Raw genomic sequence first — 21,849 nt, forward strand, 5'->3', positions numbered from 1 at the left:
AAGCCAATGCGCTCCTCTTCTCCGGCCTCCTTGTATTGGGACTTCAGCACTTTCATCTCCTGCCTGATGTTGTGGATCCGCAATGCTCTTTGGTTCTTCGAGTAAGATGTTTTGGAGCCTTCCTTCTCCTCTTCTCCAAACCGCTCAGCTGCAATACTGACAATAATTGTTGTCATGGCTTGCAGCTTCCTATCAACCCCTCCCTTCCCCGTTGCCTCCAGAATTTGGTTAACATCTTCATCAAACTGCTTCCACAGTGAAGTCATGTTAGCTGCAGGCCATTTGATCCGCGTCCTGTTACAGCCCTTGCCAGTTTGTGTACTTTACTTTTCAATTTAACATTATACCGTCCTTTATTTGTTCGTCGCAAATCTTACCAGTTTCTCAAAGATTCTCTCTTTTTGATTGCGATAAACTCTTGTTGAGCATTATTTACCAGTTGTTTGAATATATGCCACTGTTCATGTACTGACATGTTTGCCCAGTCTGTCTCAGACAACTCCCCCGTCATGCCAGTATAAATACCCATCTTGGTTCTATCACAGACATGGTTCTATCATATTGTGGTTGGATACAGACCAGTCTTATTTAAATTGAAGACACTGGTCAGGGACCTATGGAATTCATTTTTCAGCTGCATTTGTAATTCTGTCATATTGTGGTCATTCCCCTTTGACAACATTTAACTACAAATTCCTTTATTGATCCTTCTTCATTGCAAAACAGGAAGTTTAAAATAAGACCAAATCTTACGGGCTAGACTCCACAATATATTGCTCCAAAAAAACATTTTACATATTCTACTTTCACAATACCCTTGCCATTTTGGTCCATCCAATCAATAAGAAGATTAAAATCTCTCATGATAATTGCAGTGCCTTTCAGTCATGCTCTTGATATTTCCCCAGATCTTCTTTATTGACATATCATGTTTAGGAAGCATACAGAGTACTCCCATTTCTGTATTCCTTTCCCTGCAGTTTATGATATCAACCCAAACCAATTCCATATCATGATCTACCGCCTTTATATCACAACTCATAATCGCTTTGGTACCTTCCGTAATTAACAATACTCTGATGGACCATCACTTTTGGGGGCCCAAGAAAATTATTGTTGACCTCAGCTTTCTAGCACAGTAGCATGATCTTTCCAAAGGGTCAGATTTGTTTGTAACAAAGTTAAACCTCTAACCAATATTCCTTGTTTACATTTTTGTTGTAAATAAGTAAACAGTGAGGTCTTGTAGGCTCATGTTTAATCTACGTAAGACATTGGGGTTTTACATAAAAACATAGAGAACCTGCAGCACAATACAGGTCCTTCAGCCCACAATGCCGTGCCAAAATGTACTTACTTTAGAAATTACCTCGGGTTACCCATAGCCCTCTATTTTTCTAAGCTCCATGTACCTATCCAGGAGCCTCTTAAAAGACCCTATTGTATCTGCCTCCACCACCGTCGCCAGCAGCCCATTCCACGCACTCACCACTCTCTGTGTAAAAAACTTCGCCTTAACACCTCCTCTGTATCTACTTCCAAGCACCTTAAAAATGTGTCCTCTCATGTTAGTTTTGTTAAATGGTCTGTATTAGAACCAGACAACATTAGTTAAGTTATTTGCACCATCGTGACTGAGTTCAGGGAAACTTGCAGACCAGAGTGATTTTGTCATTTAGCACATCAAACACAGTTACGGTATAGGTTGTTGGGATATTTATGTATTTAGAGTCAGCCGTCATAGCATCTATTTTGGGTGTCTGTGATCTCTGTCCCCAGAAGCTTTTAGACCATCTGTGTGAATTATTTTTTTCCAGCAAAGGTATCTGAAAAACATAACACGCAAATAAAATGTCAACTACTAGCAAAACAGTACAAATGTTAGGAAGCATTGGGGATTGTTACGAATGACAAAGAGAATGGCAGAAAGATGAGGTGACAGAAATAATTTGTTCCTCAAACTTCAGTTTATACAATGGATAACTCATTGGTATGTTCTTTTAGTTTGTAAGAAATGTACCTGTGTTTGGAAATCCCTTTGTAGTTTATATATCTCCTGTAATTTGGGAATGCTTTATAAATCAAAAATCCTCTGTGAGTATTAAATATGTGTTGAGAACTATTTGTCTCAATTTAAATGCCTATCAGTAAAAATAAAATAAACTGTTTAAACTACTTTATTAGTTGGAAGTATCTCCTCCTTGGTAGGGAGGGGGAACCCACCACTCAAACGTTTGATATTGATAGCTTGACTCCTTCACAGAGCCTAAACAGGGAAGTAAGCTTGAAGAGTAGGTTGATACAATTGAACCTCCCTATAGTGAGGGTACTCACAGAGACCTATATTAAATAGGGCTTAAAGTCTCCTTTTGAGCTTAGGGCTTTGCGAACTGTGAACCCAATCCCATCACGTTACCACCACACTTCCTTTCCCCTTTGACCTGGTATTTTGGAAAAGTGTATTACTCAAATATGAAGCATCCAGTCCTGTATGTTTCTGTAAGAGCTTTCACAATATACAACTCTATCTTGTTGCAAATCTATGTGCGTTCAAATAAAGGACATTCATCTTCCCAATATTCTTGGAAGAACAAAAAATAACAGAAACGTACTTGTTGGTCGATGTCAAATAGTAATCAAGAACCCTACTAATAGTCATGCAGAGAGTGTAATCAGAACGGATCCTCCTTCCAAATAGACAAAGTCACATGTTCTTAAAGAGTTCACTGTTGAAGTCATATCATATAATGAAAGCTAATCAGCAACTCATTTCCAGCAAAGGTTGCAAATAGCCAGTGGTTCCTAGCACACTGCTGCTGGAAGGATTCCTAATATTAGCTGATCAGTAGTTTATTGGTGTATGAAGAAATTCTGGAGCAAAGAATGTAGCTTTCCCATTGCCTATCTGCAGCAGAATTACAGCACTCCCGTTTATAATGAGTTGAGGAACTCTGAGGAGTTACAGATTATATTCAAGAGCCATTGAGTTATTCCTTACACAAGGATCCAGATTCATTTTGCTATTTATAACAATATTAAATGCTATTTTAGTTGAGCCCCTGCTCAAGAGTGGGCAAGGAAAATCATTGTGGATGTTACCCATCCAGTAAACTGCCTTTTTCAAAAGCTCCCTCAGGAACACTCTATGAGACTATTAAAACAAAAATTTCACACCATCTTAAAAGTTTTTTCCCCCCAGGTAGTTAATCTGATCAGCCATTTTATTTAGCTCCCCTATCCCCTCTATCTATTAACTCAGTCACAGCACTACACTGTAAAAACTTTAAACCATTTTTTATAATGCTGTTTACATTGTAAATACATACTGGCTTTTATGAGCATTTTGTTCCATATCTATACTTCCAAATTTATTCTTATACAATTGTTGAATGTTTGAATTTTTGTTGCATGTAGCACCAGCACACCACCGCAAATTCTTAATACGTGCAAATATACATGGCAAATAAGGCTGATCTTTAGCGGTCCAGTGGCGTAGTGGCATCAAGGTGAATGGACCCAGGTTCAAATCTGATCGGCTCCTCGCACGCTTTCCATCTGTGCTGGGTTGACCGTCGAGCTAGCATCTCGTCATCTTAAAAAACAGACAAATGCTAAGGAAGTGTCAAAAAATGGCATCCACTGCTCCACAAGGCATGAAAAACAACAAATGCAAGGTAAATCCTTAATCCTTGAATCAGATTGGAAACAGGCCCAGGGATGTGTGTGTAGGCCATGTGATCTAGCCTTGCATTTTTGATCTGGCTGAGTTTGCTGGTCTTTGTTGCATACATGCCCCAGGTTAGGTCTAACATTTCAAGCTAATTTGATAACCTAGAAGCCATGTTACTGCACCAGTAGCCAAGTTCTTGGACCATTGATCCAACAATTTGAGTCTGAATCACGCCATAATAGCAGGAGAATTAATCTTCAAGTAATTAATTTTTTAAAAAATGAATCCAGAATTAGTCTCAATATCAAGGAAATTTTAAGCTGTTGGATTGCTTAAAATAGCAATATGGTCCATAGGGCCCAGGATAGATCTTCAGGATATATCACCCGGGAACTTAAAATTGCTCAGCCTTTCCACTTCTGATCCTTTGATAAGGACTGGTGTGTGTTCCTTCAACTTCCGCTTCCTGAAGTCCATAGTCAGTTCCTTGGTCTTACTGACACTGAGAGCAAGGTTATTGTTGAAACACCACTCAACCCGTAGATCCAGCTTGCCCCTATACGGCTCGACATTACCATCCGAAATTCTGCCAGCAATTGAGGCGTCATTAGCAAATTTATCAATGGCATTTTTAGCTGTGCCTACCACACAGTCCTGGGTATACAGAGAGTGAAACCATAGAAAGCATAGAAACATTACAGCACAGAAACAGGCCTTTTGGCCTATCTTGGCTGTGCCGAACCATTTTTCTGCCTAGTCCCACTGACTTGCACCTGGACCATATCCCTCCATACACCTCTCATCCATGTACCTGTCCAAGTTTTTCTTAAATGTTAAAAGTGAGCCTGCATTTACCACACTATGTGGCAGCTCATTCCACACTCCCTCCACTCTCTGTGTGAAGAAGCCGCCCCGCCCCAATGTTCCCTTTAAACTTTTCTCCCTTCACCCTTAACCCATGTCCTCTGTTTTTTTTCTCCCTTAGCCTCAGCGGAAAAAGCCTGCTTGCATTCACTCTATCTAGACCCATCATAATTTTATATACCTCTATCAAATCTCCCCTCATTCTTCTATGCTCCAGGGAATAAAATCCTAACCTATTCAACCTTTCTCTGTAACTCAGTTTCTCAAGGCCAGACAACATCCTTGTAAACTTTCTCTTCACTCTTTCAACCTTGGTAATATCCTTCCTGTAATTAGGGGACCAAAACTGCACTCCAAATTTGGCCTCACCAATGCCTTATACAAATATAAGTGGAGTGGAGCTGTGGGCTAAGCACGCACCTTTAAGGTGTGCTAGTTAGCAAGAAGAATATGTTTTTCTGATCCACACAAACTCTTAGTGATTGTGTTGAACACTAAGCTGTAATCAATAAACAGCAGTCTGACATAGGTATTACAATGATCAATTTTCTCAATGTCCATTCTCTCTTGAAATTAATAACTCCCTCTCTGGGTACAACCAATACTTGATACTTTCATCTGGTCTTGCCCAGCTAGATATCATTGTTGAAGCATAAAATGTGGTGACTGCTTGGCTATTCAGAAGAAACAATGCAACAACTGAACTTCGACCAATCCACTCTCAAGTGGTTGAAACACAGCCACTGAACAGTGATATGGAATGAGTACTTTGGTTGATTTACCTCAATGTAACTCAAAGGTGCTGACTGCAGATACACTGCTTCTATTGCCAGCCTAGCTAACATCATCTAACTCAGCACAAGCATCCATATTCCCATCTGGTAGCTGGCACTTTTATTATTTTGCTTTTAAAAAAATTGTCTTTTATATTCTCCCACATTTGAGGAACTATCAAACCAACTTAAATTCTGTCAGGTTATTTGCCTCTGTGGGTTTGCCTGTTGTCAGATTTGGGATTGTTCTATTATGTATTCATTCCCATCTTCAGAAACGGCTTTTAACTTACCAATGACCCCCAAAGAGACCTGCCTATTGTGTTGTGTGCTGTAGAACCATAGTAACCATTAAAAGGCCGGCGCTGAAAACAATTTGAGTTTTATGCTCAGGTTAATCATATACTTCCCAGTGGTACTGCTGGGAAAATGCTTCTGGCAGCTCAACCCTCTGTGCATTCTTCCCTATTTTTCAGATTCCTGGGATACTTCTCTCTTTAAAAAACTCAATGATAACGCTTTATGTTTTTTCATGTTCTGGTGCTCCCCACGTTTTATGTTCTATCTGTCCACTCACTTAATCTTGGAATAAATTGAACATTATTCTCAGCAGAACCTTTGAGTGAGGTGAGCATGGTTTGGAGTTATGAAATTGATAATGACCTAGAAGATCTTCCATCTTGGGAAGGTATTTGAAGTGGGCACTATATGTGTGAGGCCCTCCAAATTTGTCATGCTCAAACTCTAAAGAACAGTCTTTAACAGAGTAAACTCTATGCTCTTTGTGAAGAGAAAGGCTCTTTGACCATCAGCTCTGTTGTTGTGAAGTTATAAGATATTCGTAAAAGGAACTCAGACTCACCTGGTCCATGAATTCCATTGCAGGGATTCCCAGCATAGAGTTCACATATCCCTCAGTTAACGGCAGGGGTCTATAACATAAAAAAAGTTTGGGAATCCCTGATTTATAGGCTGTCACCCAACTGACCCCCAGCCTGTTCAACAACCATATCCAAATCCCTTATTACCACAATTTATGTTTAACACCAAAAAGGTGGCATGTCAGAACTCATCAGCACTCAATTCCTCTCCCATTGCAGATGCTTCTCTCTCCTCTGGGATTTTTCTCTGTCCTTATTTTTCTCCATCTTCCAGTGCCCCACAACTCCCAATGATGATTCATTCATAATGTCCTTCATCGTTCAGTGCTCCATATCTCCCAATACACTCTGTCTTCTGATACCACTTTTCATCTAAGTCCTGATGTTAAATGGAGGTAAATTTCTTGAGTAAATGATAGGCAAACTTCATCCTTGCTTGTAGACCTTCCATTATTTAATTCCCACAGTGCATTGCTGCATGTTAAGTCCAGAAAACAGCTCTCAGATTACTCAAAATGTTCATTCCTTGATATATTCAAATATCTCACATATATCAACCAACTTTCTGATAGGGTCACTGTTGGTCTGCATTGTTGTAAGCAGTGCTCACCCTCAGTAGTGTCAGCTAATCTGTGCTTTGGTCTGTGGTAAGACTTAAAGATGCTAATGTAATGAATTGCTAGGACGAGCATGGTCTTTGTCCTCTGTTATTTTAATCATGAACATATTATCACATGTCCCATCCGCCCTTCCTTCTCGTTTTCAAATTAATTCCTTTCTTCCCATGTTTACTGATAGCCTTAGAAATTGCCATAACATTCCCAATCTATATTTGAAAATTGTTGTTTGTGATTAGGGATTGTAAAAAAGAATATTTTTGAAATAGAGAGCTGCACTTTCTTATAATTTTTAATGTATTTTTAATGTCAGAGATAAAATTTAAGGTTTTTTCAAACCCGTAAGTTTAACAGTTATGTGTTATTTGTATTTTGGAATGTTTAATTTTCCATAATTAATATTTGGTTTCAAAATGACTAAGCATAACCAAAGCAGACTTAGTCTTTAATTGGTCTGAAATATATACCATTAATATATCATATTGTATGGTAGGTTCATCATTTTATGAACTGCTTTGATTTTTATAAAAATATCTATTTTAAAATTAGCCTGAAATAATAATAATTTTAATAAAATGATGGATTTCTGCTGTACAGTTTTATTATCAATTAATTGCACTTCATATTTTCAGTGATGAACTCGCCTCTTAATGTAGGAAAGTTAACAAACCTGTATTTCACCTGCTTTAAAAATGAAGTACACTTTTACCGTGCAAAGTATATTAGTGTAAAAAATAAGCGGTGGCTAACCTCCTTAATTTTTGGTGGCAAGAAGTGCAATTCCTGTAAGAAATAGAGTTAAGATTTATTTTTCCTTATTTTGCCTAATAGGGACCTAACTTTCAGGTCTTGCCCTTACGGTGGGTGGTAAGACATAATATGAAGGAGTCTTTTGTCACAGCTATTCAGTGTTGCTAATTTACTGAATCTAATAAAGAACAAAGGAATAAAGCTTTCACAAGCTAACGTTATCGGTTATAATAACTCCCCCTCCCCATCCTATAACCTTCTGCTATCTGAATTAATCAGAATTTATTTAAAAATCCTATTTTTACTGTTCTCTCTTAATTAAAGGGGCTAAGATGTAAATAGGAAGAGTGACGATGAACATAGTAGAGAGCTGTAAACAAGGCTCATTAAAAAGATGAATGACCATGCAGATTGTTAAAATTGCTTACTGTGCAAGTGTATATTTTATAATTTCCTGACTACTAAAAGGGCTAATGCCACACAGTCATCTCACATTTATAATAGATGGTAATTTTAAACAGTAAAAAAGCGAAAACAGATCATGCTATTAATCAACAAGCTTAAAGGTCAGTGTTTCTATCAGCTACAGCCGCTGGATATAAAATACTCATAAACGAGATAAAAAAGAGAAAATGAACAAAAATTCCGTTCTGGTGTAAACCTGAAAGCTGTGTGTTCACTTGTTCTTTGAAAGTGACACAGAAAGTAAACACCAGTCATTTAATAAGCAAACTTTATTTTAATATTAATACCTTTGTTAATTAACATTATGAACTTTTTAATTGCAAAGAGAGGGAAAATAATGAGCTTTTCCATTCAAGAAACTGCATGCTGCTTTTATTGGTGACCTGAAGAAGCCCTGAATGTGCTTGGAGATAAGGTGGGACAAACAGCATTGTAGAATACTCAGCATTGGAGCGGAAAGCTCATCTGATGTCCAGAGGATTCCAAGAACTCATGTTCAGCCTGGGTCACAACATAAATTCCTTTATTTATGAAGAAATGCATTATTCAATTAAATACAGTGTATTTTATAATCATTCTTGCACATTCCTCTGTTTTATCCTAATTAAAAATACAATTATTAAAATGATCCTTTTAATTTAGCTGAGTTAATTAATTGCAGATTACAAGAGGAAATATTACTTATTTTATTTTAAAGGGCTGTGATTACATGGAAGCTTAAAAGCAGAAACTGGTAACTCGTCCCAACATCTAAGGTGATCTCAAGAGGCATGAGGTTGGACTGAGTTCTTCACTAGTAAGATGCTTCTGTAACCTACTTTATTAACCACTTGTAACTATTTCAACATATACTTAGTGGGGGGGGGGGGCGGGTGTGTATAACTTTGTTGATGCCATATTTCCTGATTTAAGAATATTTATTAAGACCTGCCATAGATAGCTTCTTTTAGAGACTGGTGGTGGCTAACCAAGAAATGTACCTAGATGTCAAATCCTAAACCATGAAGTGCTGAGAATTAATTTTTGTTTTCTGGAATCACACTGAGTTATTTCACATCACTCTGGACACTTTGAGTCATGAGTCAGCCATGTACCAGTGATTCCATTTTCATATCAGCAAAGTGTGGGCTAATGAAATCCCTCACACACACAGTTCAGGCCACAGAAGGAAAGTGCCTATCACTGGGCATCAGAGCCTTTTCAGACCGAAGAGTGCGTCTAATGGGGAGGCAGTTTTATGCACAAGAATTTTCAGACGGCTTCTCCTCCATCTCTGCTAATGCCGAGTTGTTAATCAAATTCATTCCTCTGGCCATTTGTGTCTCCTTCAGCATGAGTTACAGACAAGCAGCCGGGTCACTGGAATTAGTCCAATGGAAAATGAGCACAAGTATAGTACAGTGCTTTAGCTGCTTCTGATATTCAAGTTCAGTGCACTGGCTGGTTTGCTCTCCCTGACACTGTTACTCAGCCAAATGAGGTTTTGAGTGTAAGTACTTATTCAGATTTGCTGATGACATCACTGTTGTGGGCCGTATTAAAGGTGGTGATGAATCAGCATACAGGAGGGAGATTGAAAATTAGGCTGAGTGGTGTCATAACATCAACCTCTCACTCAATATCAGCAAGACAAAGGAACTGATAGTAGACTTCAGAACAGGGAAAGCAGAAGTCCATGAACCATTCTTCTTCAGAGGATCAGAGGTGGAGAGCATCAGTAACTTTAAATTCCTGAGTGTTACTATCTCAGAAGACCTGTTCTGGACCTGTCATATTGCAAAGAGCACATCAAAATCTTCAACAAGTTTCTATAGATGAGTAGCAGGAAGTGTATAGACTGGCTGCCTTATGGCCTGGTATTGGAAGTATTGGAACACCACTGTCTTTGAATGGAAAATCTCACAAAAGTTAGTGGATTTGGCCCAATACATCACGGGTAAAGCTCTCTTAAACAAACCATTGAGCACGTCTATATGAAACACTGTCTCAGGAAAGCAGCATCCATCATCAAAGATACTTACCACTCAGGCAATGCTCTTTCCTCGCTGCTGCCCTGAGTGAGAAGGTACAGGCGCCTCAGGACTCGCAACACCGGGTTCAAGAACGGTTACTACCCCTTAACCATCAGGTTCTTGAACTAAAAAGGATAACCACACCTTATTGAGATTTTCCAACAACAAATTATCTCACTTTAAGGATTCTTCATCTTGTTATTCATGCTCTCATTATTTATTTCTACTTATTTATACTTGCATTTGCACAGTTTGTTTCCTGCTATGCCCTACTTGATCTTTCATTGATTCTATTATAGTTACTATTCTATAGATTTGCAGAGTATGCCAGCAGGGAAAAGAATCTCAGCATTGTATGTGGTGACTCTGATAATATATTTAACTTTGAACTTTTGGACTTACTAAAGATAATCTATGAACATGTCCTACTTCTTGGGACAAAAAATTCTGGATGTATAATAGTTTAAAGTGTTTGCCCTAAGACTTACATATAACAACAAAAATAATGAGAAGAAAAATGTATTGAAAATTAGGGACTTTGGGCGAATTGTATGAAGACCCAAACATACAGTTTAGGAGCAGGAGCAGGAATTAGTCAACTGGTCCCGTGGGTCTGGTCTACCTCTCATAAGGTCAAAGCTGATCTTATCTCAACTTATAACTTCACATTCCTTCTTACCTCTATTAAACCTTTCACCTACTTGCTTATCAAAAACCTTCCCATCTCTGCTCTCATCACACTTGGAAGAAGAGCATTCCAAGGACTTACAAAACTGAAGATAGAGAATCACATCATCTCTGTTTAGATGGCCAACTCTTTATTTTTAAGTAATTACCTATTGTTCTAGATTGAATTCTCTCCTCACCCTCTCTGTCAACAGTCCTCAGCATGTACTGTGTTTCCATTCAATCATCGTTCATTTTGCTGAACCTGAGAAGCCTGTGTTTCTCATCCTCCATGTGAACACAGAGCACAGACATTGCACGATGGCACCCAAATGTATTCAGAGCACACATAGGCACAGCACAAGGAATCTTCAATTGAACAAATAACCCTACAATTCATGGATCACGCGTCCAGAATCAAGGCTTTACACCACTCATGTGCAAAATGCTGGAGGAAAGCAGCATGTCAGGTAGCATCTATGGAGGGGGGAGATGAACAGTCAATATTTCAGGCTGAAAGTCTTCATCAGAACCTTAAAGTCTATTGTGGCATAACTTAAAAGGTCTCTAACCTTAAAAGGTTGGTTCTAAGGCAATGTTTAATCAAATCTCCTTCATGTCTTTCTGTGTGACAGAGTGGAGATACAACTCTATCAAAGGAGGTGTAAGATGCTCCTTCCTTTCACTAGCCTGCAGGTCACCCTTAGGTAAGGTGTAGCACCTGCTTAGCCTAACCCCCCAATCAGCGTCATGGGAGCGGGTGGTGGATGGTTGGATGAGCAGCTAGTGCTTATCACAAGTCCTGGTTATGTGACCACAGACGCCAAGCAGCCAATCTCTCAGTATTGATAATGGCTGGTGTCACCCATCTTATAAAGTCACTGCCCAGAAGAAAGCAATGGCAAAACACTTCTGTAGAAATGTTTGTCGAGAACAACCATGCTCATGAGCCCATGATCACCTGTTTCATACAACATTGCACATAATGACAAAGATAATGCTCTTCAACTCAAATCTAGAGCCTGCTGTACCAAACAAGCTGATGGAGCAACTCAATGGGTAGAGCAGCCTTTGTGAGAGGAAAGTAAATGTTGGTGTTTCCAGTCAAAAACCTTCATTAGGGTTCATCAATCTGGAGCATTATGACCTGAAACATTCCGTGGGTTCTGCTTCAACTGCTGAGTTCCTCCAGCAGACTGTTGCTTCGGAATCTGCATTCTCTTGTTCCCTGTAGCCTACTTCCCTATTCCATATTTTCTTCCACCCACACTACAGGTCCTTTCCCAACTAATCTGCCAAAATAACCCTGACCTAAAGGGCAGCCACACTCTCTCTGTACTCGTACTCCTACATCCTCCACCCTCATTTACAGCTGTTGTTGACCTACTCCGTTGGAACAATATCAGCCAATCACCACGTCACCAAATACACCCTCAACCTACTGCTAAGCAAAGTCCTTGATCAGATGCTATCCCCACCAAAATTCTTTCCATATGCCAGTACCAAGGAGCCAGCCCCCACACAGACTGATCAGCCTTAACCTCTTTTATAACCCTGAACCTAAACCCTCCCCTCCTCTCTTTACACCTGGACCCATCTCCTGTACTGATATGATTTCAATTTTTATATTCTGTAATGGTCTCTTGTTCTTCCCTATCTCCCAACACACGCTTGACTGCCTGATTTGCCTCTAGAGGCATCAACCAATTTCTATGCATATGTATCACATATTTAATTCACTCATTTTATTTAGTAAATGTTCATTTGTGTTGACTTTCATAAATTAAGGTTAATTCCATTTACATATAAAAATTAAGTGGTACAACCACTCTGCTGAGCTGCCTAATATTAACCCTTCAACGGGCAGATGGTTATTTTTTTTCATATTGATGATTCTGAAGAGCTGCTTGGTTCTGAGTGAACTTCAAAAGTTGAGACATGCAAAATTATGAATTATCTTATTGAAACACAAATTCTATCACATAAAGTTTTCTAGTTAATTAAAATATGTTAAATATTATCATAACCATTTAGTCCTGAAACATGACTTTTCTTGCAGATTTGAACTAACAGAATAGTTCCATTGTAAGCCATATTTTAAACTGTTTATATACAGGGTTAATATTTTTAAATGAGAGAATAAATATTCCCACTGTTTTAATTTGGAAAGGGAACCTGAAACAGACCTAATTCTTGAAGATAGCCCTCTAGTGACATAATGTTATTTAATGCTGCAAACTCCAAATATGTCTAATTAATGAATATATGTACTGTGCAGCTTTAGCTGTTGAAAGCTTTAATAAAGGGTAATCTGATTTGTAATACATATGTAAAAAAAATTAAAATAATCAAACATAATTTTCAATTAATGAAGTAATTGTTAAAATCCTCACAAAATACTTTCTGCATTATTATATTTTTGTCCTGTTTTATTGTGAGTTTGTCTCACTGATTATTTATGTGGGTTCAGATAAACTGTTTATCATTTCTGAAAGATATACAGTCTACCTTCCCAAGGACACTCGACCGTTTTGTTTCTAACTTAGCAGTCTGACAAGTTGACTCTATCATTTCCTATTTTTCTAGCCAACTCTCATCTGTGCCCAAGGCAGCCTCTCTGAACTGAAATTATTCTGTCAGGAGCTATTTTACAAGGAAGTTACTTCATTTCCATCTTTTGTGTTGTGCTGAATGCAGACGTCGCTCTTTCAGCAATATTCAGTCCCTTAAATCCCCATCTTCAGCCTTACATAAATATACACCCCTTCTCAGACCATAATTCACGTCAAGCCTAGAAAAATAGTTATTTCCTTATTGGTTCTATTCTCCTGCAATGCCAACAGCTGCACACACTCACCTCCGAGGCGTCTTATCTTTAAGTTTCCATTTGTCTCTGTACTCCACCAAAATTTCCAATAAAGCATCTTATTAAATTCTTATTTATGCAAGTTGAAAAGGGTTCACAAGTTTGATCTTGTGCAGATGCATCCGATCAACAGGGAAAATCAGAAGAATTGGCTTGGCAAAGCAGAATACAATTAGCTCTGATTCTTACACACTGAGTTCATACTGGAAACCCAAGCTGATAATAATTCCAGGAAAAAAGCAATGCAAAGCAACTGGCAGGTCAAACCCCTGTTTATAGGAACAAAACCTTCAGGAATGTTTGATTTGAAAATAATGACTGCGAGTAAGGAGAATTCACCAAGGACAACAAAAAAAAAATCAAAAGGCCTCACACAAGTGCAAAAAAATAATGTTTGGCAAAGCCAATTAACTTTTTTTGACAATTGTTTGAACGAAGTAATGGACCATCCCCCATGCTTTGAGTGAGGAGCAACTGGTCATGGGGCTAAGTGTATGCAAATGTAGCAGAATTCAGTTGTCCATGTTAGATGTTTGAAGCCCTTCAACGTGAAAGGGTCAAAAGTTTGATAACAGCATGAGTAATTAATAGAAATGAGTACAACTGATGGCTTATTCTCTTATACTTGTTTAATAGTAATATCTAGACATTACTCTCTTCCGAGCAAATGTACTGGGTACTCAATAGCACTTTTTTATTGCCATATGATTGACTTCCTTTATACTTTCCATTGTACATTACTTGATTAAAGTTTAAGATGGAAAAGAATCCATGTCATCTGGTGACCAAGAAAACAGGAAACATTTCCTTTTACAGATAAAGCCAGTAAATGCTGGAAACATTCAGTAGGTCAGACATCAGCTGCGGAGAGACAAATAGTATTAATATTCCAAGACAATAAAAACCTTCATCAGAACTGGAAAAGAGAGAAAGAAACTTAGTTTGAAGTATCAGAGAGGATGGGAAAAGGATAGGTAGGATGAAGACACTACTTAAAAACATCTTTTGGTCCATTCTTGTTTCAGGTGCAATTACACCGATCATAACCCAAATACAGTAACTTTCCGTGGAATGAGTTTCTCCCTGTGCCTTTTGGCACATCGGGCGGCAACTTTGCTAGTTCTTTGCCATTTGTTTTACAAGACCAAGTTGCTAGCTCAACACTCAACCCAGCCCGGGTAGAACTCGTGCAAGAAGGCAGCCAGGCTCGAACCTGAGGCCTCTTTTTCCGAAGTGTGGATGCCACTACACCAGTGGCATGATAACAGTGGAATGAGAACAGACTTAAATTCCTAAACTTTTATTTTGGATTGTAAATTATATTCTACATGTTTTAGTAATTTTCCAAAACATGCCATAGCATTACATATACCAATCTATTTAACCTTGTCATTTTATATGTGTCAACCAGATAGTGCAATTTCTAAATTATGTATTCACATTTTTGAATGTAACTCATTTCAGTGCAAGATTGCCCTTTCGCTCTTTGCCAACAGTTTTACTGAACTGAAGGAGCAGTCTCAGAGCTTCGCCTTAATATTCCTCACCAAAGAGACCCATGACTCAGAAAGCCTGGAAGAAAAGAAAATCTGTCTTCTGATAATCAGCTGCACAAAAATTATGTGTTCACTTCAAATGAACTCCTGTAAAGCAGAATTCTATAATGAGAGGGTGCCAGATGTCAACCTGCAATTTACATGCTAAGATATACTTATGACTTCTTTATGGATTTGGAGTCTAATAGGACTGCTGTACGAAGCTGTCAATGTTGAAAATAACAGCCTGGCATTTCAGATTTTACCTTACTTCTTCACAACACATTTTTTTTGGGGGGAGGACATTAAAAAATACGTAGTAATCACACTTGGATGTATCCTGTGCAATCTGTGAAGCAGGGTTTCACTTCTGTTGTGGAGATATGAAAGGCGTGCAAGGGGGATGGATAAGGACAGAGTTTGCTGTTGACCCTTTAAATCAAGCCGTAGCTACGACACGGTGATTGGTAACAGTAAAGAAAACAGTGGCACTCGCTGCAGAGACAAACTGGAAGCTGTCAAGCCCAAGGCAATTGTGATTCTTTTACTAATCCCATTTACTTTACATTGGGCCATTTTCTGAATTAAGTATTCATTATTGTTCTTAATTATTAATGATTTGTGATCTATGATCAATTATTAGTCAATTATCAGTTGCTGTTACTTCCCTTGAACACCAAAGACTTAAATAATATATCATGTAATTATGCTTGTATGTATAATTTGCAGTAGTACAACAGAAAGAATCCAGAAGGTGCATGCCTTTAGAATAAAGAATAATAACTTTCTATGTATTTTGATTATATTTAACAGGATAAGAACATTTTTTATTTCAATTTATATAATGAAATTGTCATCCATGACCTGAAACTAATTACTTATTCCATAACTAAAGTTCACTTTAATTAATGTTGTGTTGGGGTAATGATAATATCCTGCATTATTAGCAGTAGGCTCCAATCTCACTGAACACTTACTGACCTGCGTTGCTGTCTGAGAAATATATTACACTTCCAGGCACCAGGAGCAGATGCCCATTAAGAAAATAGAACTAATGATATCAAACTACTTCACAGCTTGTTTTGAGAGCTGACAAAGCTGTCATCCACATAATCTAAGAGGCTATCGTAGTATCCTCAGAAAACCATACCACTATACCATTTCAGTCCAATTTCCTAATAATGGACCTGTCATAAATTCTAAAAGGCAACAGGACAGTGAGTACTGGTGTAATTGCTAGGGCTTGGCTACTACCATGAAGACATGATAAATATAAAAGAAAATGGTTGTCACTTTGGGCCCAGACCCTATTACATAGTGGTAATTTTAGTAGCTTCAGCACCCTACATCATCCTCTTGTTGTGAAGTGATGTCTTTTTTATTTGCTGCAAGATTGAGTTGCATGTCATCTGATGTCCTTTAAAAAGACATTGTTTGCCCCACAAGAGTTTTTTTTTGTTAACTTTATTCTGTAGCTTTGGAAAATGTTTTAAAAAAAGCACTAATCCATTATTATTTAGATATCAGTGATTTTTTTTAAAGTTTTGTGAATTTGTTGCTTATTCCATTTTCTTTATATAGCAAAAGGAGTTGCCCAGATTTTCAGCAAAACTTAGTTAAACAGTAGGAGAAAAGTGAATGGAAATGGTGCATCAGCTACCTTTGCCTGTGTAATAAAAGCAGCATCAAAACTGTGATCCTCCGTGAGATCTTCTCTAATCAAAACTTCTTTAAGAATTTGCTTTAGTTCCTAATAATATGCCATAGGTTCTAGTTATTTATGTCCAAGTACAAATAATGATAAGTAGAAACAATACATTAACATATCCACGTTTGCAGTTAAAGAAGATGATTTTCATTTATGTAACATTGTACTCATCTTTCAGGATATCCTGAAATGCTATATATGCAACATAGGACACCAATTGTGTGAGCAACCTCCTATACAGAATAATATATTTTTAAAAATCCACTTTTGTGATGTCTTTTATAAGGTAATTATAGAAATAGGTACACGATGAATCTCTATTGCCCTTCTTTGAAATAATGCCATGAGATATTTTTACTTAAATATACAGACACTCCCATATGACTGCTAATTCTTATAAGGTGGCCTTTCACATGCATTCACAAAGTTGCCTACAACACACAAATAAAAAATTAAAATTTAAAGTCAATTTATTATCAAAAGAAAAATATATATATATGTCACCATATACAACCCTGAGATTCATTTTCTTGTGGGCATTCACAGTAACTACAATGAAACAAAAATAATGATAGTAAATAAGCAAATAAATATGAGAATATGAAATGAAGAGTCTTGCAAATGAGTTGTGCGAACAATTTAGTGTCAGGGTGAAAGAAGTTGGTGTGAGGTTATCCCATCTGGTTCAAGAGCCTGATCATTCACATCCTAATAACTGTTCCTGAACCTTGTGGTATGGGTCCTGAGGCTCCTGTCCCTCCTTCCTGATGGCAGCATTGAGAAAAGAGCCTGGCCATGATGGTGGGGATACTTGATGATGGTTGTTGCATTCCTGTGAAATTGTTCCATGTTGATGTGCTCAATGATGGGGAGGGATTTACCTGTGATACTCTAGGCTGTACCCACTACTTTTTGTATGCTTTTCTGTTCAAGGGCATTGATGACTCCATGCCAGACCATGATGCAATTGGTCAATATACCCCCCACCTCACATCTACAGAAGTTTGTCAAAGTTTCCGATGGCACTCTGAATCATCGTAAACTTCTAAGAACATAAAGAACCTTCTGTGCTTTCTTTGTAATAGCACTTATGCGCTGGACCCAGGAAAGGTCCTCTGAAATTATAAGACTGATGAATTTAAAGCCTCTTCACCTCTGATCCTCTTATTGAACTAGCTTATGGACCTCCAGTTTTCTCCTCTTGTAGCCAATAATCAGCTCCTTGGTCAAGCTGACATTGAGTGACAGATTGTTGTTGTGGCTTCACTCAGCTGGAATTTTAGTCTCCCTCCCATATGGTGATTCATCACCAATTGTAATAATCAGATACAGAAGTGAGAAACGTCTGCTCCGAAAAGTCAATCTCTGTTGAACGTTCTGTAAAACAATAATTATTGATGATTGCTTTTAATTTATTCTGAATTTTCAGTTACCAAGTACAGCTATATAGGAAACATCTGGAATCTCTTAGTTCGGATCTTGGGATATTTTACAACATCTATAAAAATGTGAAAATGATTACTTTGTCATTGTTATTAGCTATATTAATTGTGTTCACCCACAAGTCTGACCCATTGGGCACAAGGAACATAATCACAAAGGAAGATGATTATATGCTGTTTACAGTCTGGGAATTGCAAATTGCAATCCACACATGCTGTGTTTACTTCAATAGTAATTTACGATAATTGGTCTATAGTGATTACACTATTGATATACTGATCTTTTCTTAAACCAAGCTCTAATTACCTTTTAAGGTTCACGGGCAACTATATCAATTTCTCCAAAGTCATTGCTTTCAACCCCTGTATTTACGGTGTGCTCTTGGGTTCATTCCATGATTGCTATCTCACTTGGGTTGCCAAGGGATGCAGATGTTTGGTTCTCCAGAACCAATGACTGTGAGGTGAAAATGACTATTAATCAGTTGAACCATTGGATATATACCTCATGGTGTCACATTAGCTATTAAGCCATTTCCTGGGTCAATACCAGTCTGAACTGAAAGCCAATGCTTGGTCTTAATGTCATGGCCTGCTCCTAACTCAAACATTCATCTGATTTGTTTAGGCAGAAGTTACACACTAAAAAATGTATATTTGTCCAATAGAATTAAATGGAGGTTCTCAGCAGTCTAGCTGTTCACTGAGCAAATTAACCATTGCACAAAGTGAAACAATGCAATAATATGTGTCAATTTCCTGGACTTCATTGACCTGCAGTATTCTGCTGTTCCTAAACTTGGGAATTTGGGAAACTATATCATTGCCATTAATTCTTTTGTGCAATTTGATTGAATCATACATTGAGGAACAGTTACATCTCTGTTACGTCAGAACAAAATTTCTTTGGAGCGTAGAAGGTTGAGAGGGGACTTGATAGTGGTGTTTAAAATTATGAGGGGGATTAATAGTGTTGACGTGGATAGGCTTTTTCCATTGAGAGTGGGGGAGATTCAAACAAGAGGACATGAGTTGAGAGTTAAAGTGCAAAAGTTTAGGGGTAACATGAGAGGGAACTTCTTTACTCAGAGAGTGGTGGCTGTGTGGAACGAGCTTCCAGCAGAAGTGGTTGAGGCAGGCTCGATGTTGTCGTTTAAATTTAAATTGGATAGATATATGGACAGGAAGGGAATGGAGGGTTATGGACCAAGTGCAGGTCGGTGGGACTAGGTGAGAGTAGGAGTTCGGCATGGACTAGAAGGACCGAGATGGTCTGTTTCCCTGCTGTAGTTGTTATTTAGTTATATGGTTATATGGTTAAAATCGCATCCACTTGTGATGTAACATTTAGCTTTTCTAAGCAAACAAATACAAAAAAAAACCTCTTTGAGCCCTGCCAGGTCACTACCTAAGACAATCAGAGGGAAAAAAAGCTTTAGTGTGAATTTAAGAATGATGTGACGATGAATGATCCATACTTTCCTAAATTGCTTACACATATTCTCTTTATGGAGCTCAGGTAAGGAGGTGCGTGATGAGGAAATTGCACACAACATAACAGCAAAAACTATGACAGCATTACAAATTGGTAAATACTCTAGGTCTTTAGGAAAGACTGTGCATAAGCAGGATGGTGAAAGTTTGTATGGAGAGCCGACAGTTGGTCTAAGGGGTTAGCAAATTTGTAATGGTATAGAAATAGGTCAAGATAATCAGAGCCACTAGCCAACTGAAAACATGTTTGGATTTTGTCCATGGATAATTGAAGAATACAGAATGAGGGTAAAAATCCGCCTAGCGGACCACAACCTTGTCATTGAGTTTGGAGGCTTGCGTGCCTCAATGAGATGGAGAGCATTGTTGGCTGGAGTCAAGGCTTTATGCTTTAGCTCTTGGTAAAGAGAGCCAAACAGTTGAAAGAGTAGAGGCCAGACTAAGAGTGGTCCAGTGGTCCTCCAGGTTCAGGAGTTCAGCTCAGGGCTAACAACATCGATTGGTGAAACAAAATTGTTACAGAAACTGCAATGAAGAAATCTTCTACATCTGAGTGCAATGGTATTCCTGAGTTTCCATTCGGGACTTGTATGACGATAGTAGTGAAAGCTACTGACATGAAGGAAGCCTTGAACAGCACCAGAGATGGAGAACCTGCATGGCTGCCCTAAACACCAATGGTATAATGGGCAGTAAGTAAATAAGGATAAAAATGACCTTACACAAAAAGTGGGCTAGATTGCTCTTGGAATACTTTATCAATTCAACAGGTGAATTCTCTCTTTACCAATAATTTACATTCATGCTCTTTAATTTCCAGTTAAGTTTATATTATATTTAGTATCTGTGTGGTTTATCAAAGGGCAAAGGAAAGAGTTTTCTATTTTCCTTTTGTAACAGTCGAATGGGGGCTCCTCTTTAGTGGAACTGGACAATATATTGTCAAGTCAGAATTGCACTTATTAAAAGTTGATAATCTAAAGCCAGTCGAAGGTTGTAGGAAGTAGAATTCAGAGGGGAGCACTTGGTGAAGGTTACTTGCTGTCACATCGTGTTGCCCGTGTGACAGGACATTTAGAAAAACGCTCTGTGCATGACGTTGCTCATAAGCGCGGCTCAGAAAACTGCCATTGACCTTTAGAGAGGAAGCTGACATCATAAAGTGTAGTTTGCCTCAGACCAAATGGGAATGACAAAGCAGATTAAGGTGCTTTTAAATTATGCATTTACTTCAGACACCTGGGGAGATAGTGTGTGACAGAGGGGAAGAGACAGAGAGCCCATATAGAAGCAGATAAAGGAATTCAATATATAAAAGTGAAAAGAGATTCAGGGATGATTTACTTGTGCTTAGGGTACTTACTAAGAAAATACAAATACAGAAATAAAGAGAACGCTTCATTGTATTATTGGCACAACCAGCAAGTGATTCAGATTTGAAATATTTACAGAACTCAATTATTACTTAAACTTCCAGCACCCTGCATCAAATAATAGTTTATTTTCTTATTCACACTCCTCTGACAAGTGAATCCTTACGAGTCTATAACACAAGTAGACAGTTCCAACTGTTTTCTCACACCCTTGCTAAATGCCGATTTCACACATTATTAAAGTCACATCAGAAACTACAAAGCAAATCCCAGCACATTGAACACTGATGCAATGTCTGGGTTCTATTGATTACCATCAGTGTATCGTAGATGATGCTTAATTTAAAATATTTTAGTGGTAATGTTAGTGGAATTGTTCTATGATCATCAGATTAAGATGCATATAAAATAGACCACATGAGTCCTTTAGATTATCTCGCATAAAGTTAATGAGTTCCAATGTGTTCTAGCATAGGGGTTGTATATTGATTCCACTTACTGTATATGGTTGTCTGATTCTATGCCTGTCTCTTGAGAATAGAAATTAAAATCAACCATTATGGATTTTGGCCATATTAAGTTAGATAGGGGTATCACACAAGTAAAACTGACAAAATAAATTGGCCCACTTAAGTTTAGTAGAAGCATTACCTGGATATTTGAGCACAGATATTTAAATTTAAAAGAGGGTTAAAAAAAATCTTTATTCGTATAATGCTGACAATGTGGAACT

The 21,849-nt window shown here is 38.0% G+C and overlaps 1 long non-coding RNA gene across 1 annotated transcript; it reads right to left on the reverse strand.

The window, feature by feature from the left end:
• Positions 1–1,611: 1,611 nt before the first annotated feature.
• Positions 1,612–13,698, reverse strand: LOC134355972 (uncharacterized). The gene is made up of 3 exons (XR_010020238.1): positions 13,556–13,698; positions 6,170–6,239; positions 1,612–1,826 (listed from the first exon to the last, which is right to left on the reverse strand). It is a non-coding gene; the product is annotated as an uncharacterized LOC134355972 (long non-coding RNA).
• Positions 13,699–21,849: the final 8,151 nt, after the last annotated feature.

This window comes from Mobula hypostoma, chromosome 13, assembly GCF_963921235.1.
Source record: "Mobula hypostoma chromosome 13, sMobHyp1.1, whole genome shotgun sequence".
NCBI classification, from domain to species: Eukaryota; Metazoa; Chordata; class Chondrichthyes; order Myliobatiformes; family Myliobatidae; genus Mobula; species Mobula hypostoma.